Here is a 12,088-nt window from a genome sequence, read left to right as displayed (position 1 = left end):
CGCCCCTGTGTGTGTCTGTTTGCCTTCTCTATCACTGCTGTCCTGGAGGTTGTTAGCACATGTGCAGGGTTTTCCTCCGTCTGCCAACATCAGCACAAACACACACCCCAGAGTCATTACCACTTACACACAAACACAATAGCACACACAAACACACACATGCCTCCACACGATAACCCGACTACCTACTGTACAGCGCACACATGAATGCACACAGGCACACGAACACACCGTGTGCAATCATTCACATGCGCAACACACCTTCCCACTTGCACACTATAAACGGCATTTATCAAGTATATTATGATTCTAATATTACTGGAGGTGCAAGTATTAAAACTAATAAGCTCCATCCCTGTGCTGCACTTACTGTCTCTCCCCCTCTCTTTTTTTCCTCTCTATACCCCTTACAGGAGCTCCCACCATCTCCCTTCATCCCTCCATCCGTCGCCCCAGCCCCAGATGGTAAAGCACTGTGACCAATTAAAGACTTCCCTAAGGATAGAACCAGTTATAGCCCCAGCCATCTGACCATTTCTGTGTGTGTGTCAGTGTGTGTGTGCAGATAAACCTTACAAAACATATCACTGTGTTTTAATCAGTGTACAAAGCCTTGTCTTCTGGCCAGTTCCACACGGCTTCTCCCCTAAAAAGGTACATTGGCGTATGCGTACAGGAATACAGTCCCATCTAAAGCCGACTGTATTGTGCATAAACACAATGACAAGATCTAGAGTGCCACTTCGTCAGAGCTCATTGCAAGGCTGGGGTTGAGTGGAGCTGAGTGTGGCAGCTGGCCAGAGGTGCAGAGTATTAGCAGGTGTGCGTGTGTTGTGTTGGTGTATGAGAAACTGTGTCTTTGAGGCAGAGAGAGAGAAAAACAAATAGAGTGTAGCTAAGGGAGGTGGGCAGCACTCAATCACCAGGCACCCATCCAGCAGGGCAGCAGATGAGGGAGCAACTGTCTGTCTGAGCTGCCAGCACTGAGGGGAATTAGGCATATGCCAACCCCACCCCACCCCTCTCATACACACACACACACTATTCTACCCACATCCCAAGGTGGCCACCCTGGCATGGGGGCACAGGTGGCAACATATGTCCGCTGTCTCACCCTAAGTCAACTGAGAGGGAGGGACTGGTCATGCTCTGTCTGTTTGTGTCTGCACATGTGTGTGTGTCAATACAAAAAGTAGATATATGTGAGTGAGTGTGTGTGTTATTGGACTCTGTACTACAGATTTTAAGATAGCATAACGTCCCTGAGACAGAGCTTGAGGGTCATCAGTTTGCTTACCATGTTGCTGCCTCACCAAAACGAGTTAAGCCTCCCAAGCTTCTCCACTTTTACTTTTCACTTCGACACCAGCACTCAAAAAACAGCCTGCGGCTAGCTCTGCAGCCCACACTCAAATCCATTACATCAGACGTTTTAACTAAACCTCTGTTTCCCATTGCAAATAATGAGGCTGTGATTAGCATGCTAATGAGGTGGGTGCGATGCTAATCTTTAAACTGGTATCAGCAGTCCTAACTGACGGGCCAGTGCTGGGAAAAGGGACGAGGAGGTGGTGACTTCTCTGAAGAGAAGCTGGATGTTGTGAGGAGGAGAAGCAGTGCTGCACGTAACAACAGATCTCTGTGGAATTAAATGGATATCTGTTGAACCCACGATCATAGCTGGGTGTGGTCTGGTGTCATCTATGGATGTGCTCCAAAACCCCTCCTACACAGTGTTGGTTTGAGATGAATGGTCGTGGTTTCCGCTCTAATTTAATTTGGCACACAAAACTTTGGGCAGCAGGTAAACATAATACCAGCAGCAGAGTAAACAATACAAATAGACACATTTTTCTTGTGGCTAAATCCAAATGAAGAAGGTGCTGAAATGTCCCTGCCCACTCAAAGAAGCTGTAAAAAGATAAAGCTCAAGTTTACTGCAGCATTTTCATGATGCGCTGCTGTCTGATTATCAGCCTGTATATATTTAACATCATACTTGCTGTCTCATATGCCTCCTGCTCTTTGTTTAATAGGGTTTCCCCGTCCTTGCCGTCACGTACAATCAGCATGTTGGCACGGCCAAACGGAGTGCAGCTTATGTGCTTGTGACCATAGCCAGCTGCATTGCACAAACACTACATCACTGCCAACCACTAGTTGGCATTGCAAAAAAAAATATTTGCCTGGGTGCAGTTACTATTTAACAATGCCAATTCTCTCCACGCACAGGATACATCACTGAAAAGTGTGGACTTGTCAGCATCTCTAACATATCTATAAGTGCGTGAATAACCCTGACATGAGTGAGGGCATGAGTGCCGATATCTGCGCATGTTCATGTATGAATGTGTGTGAATGGATTCTGAAGGCTGTGTGTGTAGTTGTGTCTGTGTCAAAAGGGGTTATCAGATGTATATCTTGAACCAGGAAAACCTCCTGTCCCACTTGTGCTCAGATAAGGCTTCAAAGCAGCCGCCGACATCAAACAATGCAGCAGCGTGAGTGTCCTGGACCACACTCACAACCATATTAAGTCCTGGAGGCTATTATACTGCAAGCTCCACTCCTTACTAGCACACATTTTAACAACATGAACACAAACACTCGTTAGCACATTCATTTACATCCATATTCATGCTGAGATTCATATTCAAACTGTGGCTGTGTTCTGTTAATCTCACAGAGAAGAGGCAGCAGGCCCCTGAGGGTTAGCGCTTAGCTAAGCTAATCAAATCAACTAGAGGAACAGTGGCGCATCTTTAGCCCATTATATAAACATTAATAAATATATACACTCAGCACACACAAACACATATGCGCACAGAGACACACACACACACACACACACACACACACACACACACACACACGTGTATTTGTTAGCACATTAAATCCTTTCTCATTAGCCTAGCTCAGCAGCGTGGGTGCAGAACTAAATGCAGAGCATCTCTGACATCATTTTCAGAAGGGTACCAACCAAAATTTGCAAGGAAGTGTATGCTTGAATGTGTGTCTGTAGGCTACAAGAGCATTTAGATTCATGTTTAATGGTAACAGCTTCCTAATTAGCCCGCCAAACTGCTTAGCAGCAATTTGGAGCAAGATGCCAGGCTAAAACACTATGTGGCCCCCATGCAGCTTCATCCAGAGGTCTACACAGGTCCACTGGGTTCACAGTATCCAAAACCTGAAACAGGACCTCAGTTGAGCCAGATCTAGGGCTGGTATAGTTTAAAAAAATGATAGCGATACCAAAACCAATAATATAGTTCTTCATTTGATACCTTTTCTTTCTGCTTCACACAGCGCTCAACTTTATTCAAAATCACACTGAAAATCAAAGTTAAAAAAATGAAATCACAGGCTGATCCAGCTTGTGTGAATTTTATCTCAGCAACTCATAATGTGTCTCAGTCATTTTGTAGGGCTCTGAAAGTGCTCCTCGTGTTCCTTCTCACACAAAGGAGCAGATAGCGGTCTTACTGTTGGGTTGTTGTCCTTCTATGGACCTGTACAGCTCTCCTCCTGTAACGGCTGGTCTCCTGGTATCTCTTCAATGCTCTTGAGACTGTGCTGGGAGACACAACAAACCCCCTTGCCAGAGAGAGAGAGAGCAACTGTCTGTGGCCACCACATGTAAAACCATTCCCTTTTTGGGGAGTTGTCTTGCTTTTGCCTCTCCATTGTACCTGATATCACTTTCAATCTCCCATATCGTTGGCCTTTTCCTTCTGAGATTGAGTGTCGTTTGACTGGAGAAGTTGTGATACTACTTGGAGTGATTTTGGTCTATACCTTAAAGGTATCAAGTAGCCTACTGATACCCAGCTGTTGCCAGGTCCAACTTCTCTACAGTGCAAATGGGTAGGGCAGGGTCGGTGATGTTCTGGGGTTCCTGTGTATTTGTGGAGGTCAGATCCATTGGTAGGCTTTCTACAGGTCCTATGAAGACCTGTAGTGTAGCTTTATTACTTCATCCTCTTTGAGTTTGAGAATGTACACAGTTAGTTTGTCCGATATCCAAACTGCTATCAACCTGAATGTGCCTGTTCATGTTTTCATGCTAATGCTAATGTTTCTGATTACCCATCAGAGGACACATTACCTGCTCATACAAACCCTTACATTCACTGCCCCATCTTTGCGTAGTCTTTTGAGGCCCTATGAGGATTAGTGTGAAAAACAAAAAATTCAAACTTGGAATATATTCCTTTTTTCCACCCACATTTAAGGCCAAACCCGCTACAGTTTTCTCCAAATAAACTACATATGTACATACAGTATAGTACAGCTTGCCCTGCAGGACTACAAAGTATCCAGGTGTCTGTTTGCCCCTGTTCAACAGCGCTGCTTTATTCACGGTGCTACATGTTCTATTCAGCAGTTGTATTGTCTACCACAGTGATCCACTGGGTTTTTAAAGCCCTCTTCAGTGATGTTCAGTAGAAAGGATGTCTTCCGATGGGAGCACTACAGCATTGTCTCTCTCAGAGTCAATTATGGGTGCGACATCTGTCCTGACTGACAGCTCGATACACTGTGTGACTGCGACTTTGTTTGTGTTTTTTGTTTAGTGTGTGTGTGTGTGTGTGTGTGTGTGAATGTGTGTATCTCCGTACGGTGGGTCCGAGTGGCAGTAATGTTATTGAGTAGGAAGCCTTGTTCGCTAAAGTAGATGAGATGTGCAAGGAAATGGCAAGCCAGACACAGTGATAAAATCTCTTTCCATTTGGAGTCCTGCCTGGTCCGCAGCTTAGAGCCAGTATGTGCTTACACACGCGCGCACACACGCACACATATACACAAAAGGCAGAGAAGGGAATGTAATAGTAAATGAAACTGAGAGGTGATGGTAAGGCCAAAGAGAGGGGGAGCAGAGAAAGCTGGAAGTGTCACTGCAAGGAGAGACGAGGGAGATAAAATGCTCCAGTCACACACAGGCCTCTGCTCCCAATCAATACCACAGACGTAGAGATACAACTTCCCTTGTCTATTCATCTACACATTCTCTCCTTTATTCAGCTTTTCCTCCAGTACATCTGACTATATCTTTCAACAAAAGTCTTCACCCATAAGTTTGCCTCCTCAAAAAACATCTTCATCTCTTTCCTTCCCATCCCTCCTCCTCTTTCTTTATTCAGTCACCGTTTCCCTGCACAATCTTGTCCTATGTACTTCAATCACCCTCGTGCTTTCTCTTGTGATAAAGCTCAAAGAGCGGCTGTATTGACAAACCCATATACCTGCATGACCAATGCCAGCTGGGGGCCGAGGCAGGGAGACCAGACTGAATCGGCTCTGGGGCTTTGGACTGATGGACCGAGCAGGATTCAGATGATGAGAGAGACTGGAGGAGAAGAAGGATGTGGGGGGCGAAGGGTCCTGGTGTCACCCAGTGTAAAAGATGGAATGCAAGATGACATCTCCACATTCGGTCTATCTCATTAAGTGAAGTGAAGTAGAGGAGTGCAACTTGGCAGCGCCAGCTCCCTCGTGAAAAGAAAGGCAGGGGAGAGACACAAATCAGACACACATACACACACTCACAGCGCTGAGCTCAGCAGAAGCATGATTCAGCCACTCTTACTCTGTATGTATGTTTAGCAGTGCACAGGCTCAGCTATGCTAGGAAAAATCAACACTGTTCTTTGCCCTCTTTGCAAACAATCACAAACAAAACTGCATTTTGACCTTGGGTAGGCACTGCTTCACATATTTCCAGCTTACGTTAGGGCCACAGTTTCATCAGGTGAATGGATTTTCTCCACTAGAAATGCAAGAAAATAAAATGTAGACCATAAATATAATGAGAATGAAAGTGTGACTGGTGGAAATGTGGTATTTTGCCGCGGTTTGTTCTGAAAATGATTTGCCCAATAGTTTCCTTCTTCCTTAATTGAAATTCCTAGGTCTCATCTCCAGCCTCCTTCCGTCTGTCTCTTTCTTTCCCAGTCTCCTCAATTTGTGCTGGCTAATTGCATTTAGAACTTGCACAACGGTTTGTAACTGCATTAACCTTAGGAGTCACATCAGGCAGAGACTATTTAAAACGCACCCCTATAGCGCCAGTTGTATTGTGGGTAATGCCTCGAGGAGGTGTAACCAATCACATTGGAGTCGAGAGGAAGAGCTCATCATTTATTGGTCACACACTCTATTCAGCATCGCCCCACTACCCTTTTCCAATACTGCCACTTCTGTCCCCATTCCTCTCTTTTTCAATTTCCTCATCTCTGCCTTTTCGCGCCATCCATCTCACTTCCTTTTCTTCAAAACCACTCGCTGCCAAACTTAATTTTTTTTTAGTGCCACACATCTAAAGATGAACGCTTTCTTCCTTTTTCTTGTCCAGTGGCAGTGAATAACAGAGAGATGCAAGGATGCTTCTGTTTGAAAATTCACCAAGGCTTTGGTTCTCCAGCTCCATTACTACATTACTACAGCACTGGGAATGTATGACGGCTGCCAAATGCGGAGGCTAGGATTTGTATATCTGCCAGTATGGTGACACCTATGGTGCTTTCTAGGACAGTGAGGGTATATGGGAGCTTCATGAGTAAGAGCAGTGTGATACTTGTCTCAGCGAGGGCTTGTTTTTCTGCTAGCTCTTGGACTCGCTCAAACACAGGCTGGTGCGTAGGATAAGGACAACCATGATGGCCATGTCAGGCTGTTGTCCTTTTCTTCTGCAATCTGATGTGTAGGAGGAAGTCAAACTCACACACAGACACACACATACACATGCACAAACTAGCAGCCAGAAGCACACACTCAAATGCAACAGACTGAGCTTAGTCAATCTCCAAGATCAGAGTAACTATTGTAACCTTTGGCCTCAAACAGCTTTACAACAACAGGTTAAATGCATGCCTCATGCAGTACTTAACCACAGACAGTGAAGCACAAACAACGACGACTGTTCCAGTAAAAAGACACAATGAAAGAGTACGAGAAATAAAAAAAGAAATAAAGTGGTTTCATTTGAAACATATTCATTTACTAAGAGGGACACTCTTATCTCTGCGTGGGTCACACAGTTGGCATGACTGTGGTGCCACTGCAGCTGGTGAAAGGTTAAAGGATAACGCTGGCACCGTGTTATCTTTTGTGATTGCTATAATCAAAAGACAAAAACAAAACAGGAGTCTGGAATTTATCCAAATGTTTCCTGTAAGCACAGCGTACTGTGGCTCATGCCGTGCTGCTTTAGAACTGTCATTCAAAAACATATCAAATACAGAGAAAGTGCCACACTGAGACATTTGTGTGACATTTGAGAGACATGTTCCTTCATTATGATGAACACTTCAAGTCTGGTTTACTCCTCTTAAGATTGTCAGTCTCGTAAAGCAGTGCTGGAGGGTGGGCGATATGGCCCAAGTCTTCCATCACCATAATTTTCTACCTTCTCAGGGTATATACTATCATATTGCCCAACTTACTCACTGTACTTGATATCTTTAAGGTATTGACCAAAATAAAACAGTATCAAGTATCGAAACGTCTCCAGTCAACCTGCATTTGATTCCAGACCATCTCAACTCCCAGCAGCATAGTATAGGTTTCTGCCATCTCCGGAGCCACTTTCCTTGACGAACACTAATTTCAACATGCGCCCGGTTAGCATGAACTAACGCAGCAGTAGCTAATCTCCAACATCGAGTTGTTAAACAGTCCCAACAAACTGGCTGTTGCTGCCGTCTCTGGAGCCGCTTTCCTTGGTCAACGGCCAGTTCAGTGTCTGCCTGGTTAGCACAAGCTAACAGCAGCAGTGGCTAACATTCATTCGCCATCTTATTCACATTATGGGTATCAAATGAAGTGCTCTACTGGTATCATTTCAAAAGGTATTGATACTGGTATCTTAACTTTTAAAACAATACCCAGCACTACTGTCCAACCTATGTGGAACCAAATCCTCAAGCATGTACTGTAGTGTTTGCCTGACCTGAAGCTACTCTCTAGAGAGCCAAAATGCAATGTTGGGCTACACAGACAAGTTAGTTTTAGGGGCTGTTTGTGTTAAATGTTAACATTAAGCTGTTTTTCTGTTCACCTAAGTCTAGTATTCACCCTAATTTTGGCTCTGTTTTTGGTCTCCACCAACTCCTGAGGGAAATTTCTTGCTCTTTATGTGCTAAATGCTTCCTTATGTTCACCAGCTTGTTGCTAACTTTGTCTGTCTGCTGTTTGTTGCCGAGCAGGTAGCATTCAGTGGGATTTAGAGTTTTTTCAACCGCCTGCAGCTGCTGAAAACAGGGTTGATGAGACCTGTGAGACTGAAGCAAAACAGTTCAGCTGTGGGCCTTAAATCCATGTACTGAAATACTCGATGAATTTCTTTAGAGCTGGAGGGAAATGCAGAGTTGGGTAATAATTCTCTGTGGGTTTTGTCACAACAAGATTTTACATCACATGCTGATTAATTCTTAATCTAAAAATATTAGTTATAGACATTTTTAGTATGTGGGCCAATATTTCATTTGCAGGCATCCTTCTTAGCAAGTGAGCCACTCTGTCTTCCCATTCAAAATATTGTAGGAAAATAACACTGGAAATGCCATAACCTTTTCTGTATTAGAAAATAATGATTTTCTTGCATCTCTGTGTCACCCCCTGATTTAGTGGACATAATCCAGTATTTGTGCCATGATGGTCAATTATTCTTCTCACATGTGTGATATTAGTGCACTGCCTAAGGCAGCATTGGCACTTGGGGGCTGAGCCGAGCTACATTTTCACTTGATTAATCTAAGTTTAGTATCACAGAGGGTAAAAAAAGACACACACACACACACTTTTGGTCTGCTCATTTTCTTAAAAAACACAAAAGCTTCCACACAAAGAGAAGCAGGGATCATCTTTCCAGGCAATCAACCACATGCACAGGCAGAATAAGAACAGACAATGCAGCACATGAAAACATAGCGTCACAGTATCAGGGAGAACGCTGTCCAGGTGCACTGCAGAAACCGTTCTTCTCCTCAGGCAACGGCTATTAAGTTCCCTGTTAAAACCTTCCCCTGCTCTTTGTACAGAGAGGTGACTACAGACGAAACACATCCCCGTGAGTAAGCCTTAATGCAGGACTCAGGACAAAGATTACTGCGTGGCCTTCAATCCCTACAATTAACCCAACCACCCCACCGTCAGACAAACACACTCACACAGACACTTCTTTCTGCCCTTCTATCTCGTATCCTTCCTCCCCATACTTCCTCCACGGCACTTCCCTGCTTGTTGTTGTCCTTTGACATCACCCTTGAAACACATATTCTCAAAGGCAGCATCAGCAAAGGTATTTTTTATATATACACAATAGAACAAGAGCAAATTAGAGAAAGAGGCCAGGGCTGATAAATGGAGACAGACAGATGACAGAATGAAAGACAGTAGAATAAGGAATAGAAGGGGGATTGAAAGGGGAGGGGAGTAAGGACAAGGTATTGTTTGCCCACAATGGTCCAAGGAGGCGCGCAGCTGCTGGGGGGATCACAGAGGGGCTCAAGAGCACGGCAAAGAAAAGAGGGAAAAGACCCTGCCACGTACCCCTGACCTCTGAAAACTAGGTTAAGAGGTTAGAGACACAGAAAGGCTCAGATAACAGTCCCTCAACACTTCCGCTCACACGCAGCCCTCTCACATGCATTTCTATAAATACTGTGTGCTATCAGCAGTGTTTTTTTTCCACAGTGCTCTACGCCTGAGCCCTGCCCCACATTCAGGCCATACTGCTCACACTAGAAAAATGCAACTGAGGTCCTAACAACCATGGAACCCATCGGCATCTGACAACAATAAAGCCTCTGGGGGCACCAGCCAGTATTTCAGGAGATTTGATGTAGCCAGAGGATATCTGGGCCAAGACTTCCTCTTATGTGTGCCATTCACTGTTTACAGTTCGATTTGTCACTTGAGACAGGTCCAGACAACATTTTGGCTAATCTCTGTAAACAGATATCTGCATATGAAAGAACATAAATTAGAAAAAAGCTAATAAAAAGCTAAATGGACATAAGATGATAGCCGATTGGAGATTAAATTTCTGTGTTCTGCCTCTTCTGCTCTCCACATGGACTGTTCACCTGCAGGCAACCAAAGGCCAATCAAACATGATTGGTCAATATTACTCAGACTACAAATTGAAACCAGACTGCTTCTGATACAAAAGTCTTGTACCATCGCCAACGGATTCTGCATACAGCACTTCCGCAGATATTTGTTTAGAGATTAGAACCAGATAATAACACTTGTTCAGTGAAAAGCCAAGCCTATTGATCTGCTGAGCGCAGGGTAACCTTTGTTTCTACAGCGTGACCTCACACAGACCCTCAAAGAAAGCATTCCGATATTGGTATTTCTCAGTGCCACTCACTGAATAACTTGGATACAATGGGGACACAAATAACTTGAATTTTCATCCAGCAAGCATTTGGTTTGCACGCCCTGAGAGGAAGGTCAGCCATGTCAGGGATAAAGGCATGAAGTTATGAAGGGAATGGAATCTCCATCTATGACAGCTGTGTGTTCACTGCTGCGGGCCTGTTGGGTAGATCTGTATACATCTTCGGGAGCGAGATTGAGAAGGAGCCTAAGACGGAAACTAATGCTACTGTTTGAAACAGTCACACATCACGCCAACACACCGGGTGCGTTATTGAAACAGCTCTGGGCAAGGGACGAATTCAGTAGGTGTGGGATGGAGGTATGTGAGCTTATGTGAGTGTGTGTGTGTGGGAGTGTGTGATTGAGATTGAGAGAGATAGGAGAGAACTTGGTTTTCCCCGGTCAGAACAGGTGGGACTTCGTGTGAAACTGGAGTGCAACACTTCCTCTCATCACACTCCTTCCAAAGAGTGCGCACAGATTATTGTTATTGATTTCTTGTTTGTGACTGTCAGCGGTCTCACTGTGATACAAATAATGCTTTGGTTTTACTTGGTCTCACAGAACTCTAACGAGACACAACACTCGAAGGCCCCAAGGTGAAAATGTTATTGTAAATTTGTTTGGAATATGCAACATCAAGGCACAATATGACTCAAGGCAGGCAGTGAATTTTATTTAATGGCAAGGCCCTGTTTTATGAAGGGTCCATGTGTCAAAATCTACCTGTCTAATTTTATTGACATAAGCATATATGCTTTGTACACCTAAATAAATGTATGTTTAATCATACTGCACCTTACTAACTGAAGCAAAGCAAACCTAGGGCAGGATAGTATTCCAAAATATGACTCTTGGTTGTTTTTTGGCATTGTTTTTTGGCAAAAGACAATGCCATGTGTAGTGTACCATGTGCACTATGTAGGCTACCTGATGGGTACTTAAAGGCAACAGGATACAAGCAAGATTCACAGAGAGTTTGAGGCAGGCTCTGATTGGCCATCAGGCAATTCTGGCAAATGCCAGATGGGACAGCCCAGCTTGTGGACCGCAAGGCTACAACCAGCAATGTCAGAGATAAAACTGTGGAGGGAGGAATAAAGAAAGACCTGCCGGCTCTGGCCCATTTAAGGTTGGAATGGCCGATCTGATTAGGGTTAACATGGTCACAAAAATGTCAATAGCCTACCTATACCGTAAGGCAGTGTTTCCCAACTGGTCCAGCCACAAAGTCGAGATTTCTCTTTAGTCATTAATTCAAGGTCCATACAGTTTAATACATTCAGCGTCATACTTGGGTCTGACTTTGAGTGTTCCTATACTCTAAATCCTAGGGGTAGCGGGGAGCAATGGGGCCCGTCCAGAGCCAAATCGCCAGGGCCGGATTTTGTTCCCAGTGCAGCCCTTGTATGAAGGGTCAGCTTTGCCTGGAACCTCATAGCAGGTTAATCTCTTCACTGATATAATCACAGCACTACAAACAAGGTGAGTTATAGAACACTGGCACTAGCACTTTGAATTACTTCCACATTTAAACGGTGCTACTGATCAGTAAACAAGTCATTAAACAACAACCTCTGGCTACTGGTGGCTTTGTTTTTTAACACCTTGAGCAGATATACCACTGATACATTCACAGCTATGTGCGGATTATCACTACACGAGCATCTGTGGTAATAACGTGGTTTATCTGTACACA

General features: G+C 44.3%; 1 protein-coding gene across 1 annotated transcript in view; it reads right to left on the bottom strand.

The window, feature by feature from the left end:
• igsf3 (immunoglobulin superfamily, member 3) overlaps nucleotides 1-12,088 on the bottom strand; it is a 91,125-nt gene that overhangs the window by 53,805 nt on the left and 25,232 nt on the right. The gene's annotated exons all lie outside the window — the stretch shown is intronic.

Source organism: Epinephelus fuscoguttatus, linkage group LG13, assembly GCF_011397635.1.
Source record: "Epinephelus fuscoguttatus linkage group LG13, E.fuscoguttatus.final_Chr_v1".
NCBI lineage: Eukaryota > Metazoa > Chordata > Actinopteri > Perciformes > Serranidae > Epinephelus > Epinephelus fuscoguttatus.
The sequence above is the reverse complement of the archived record's forward strand: the minus strand, read 5'-3'. Positions and strand labels throughout refer to the sequence as shown.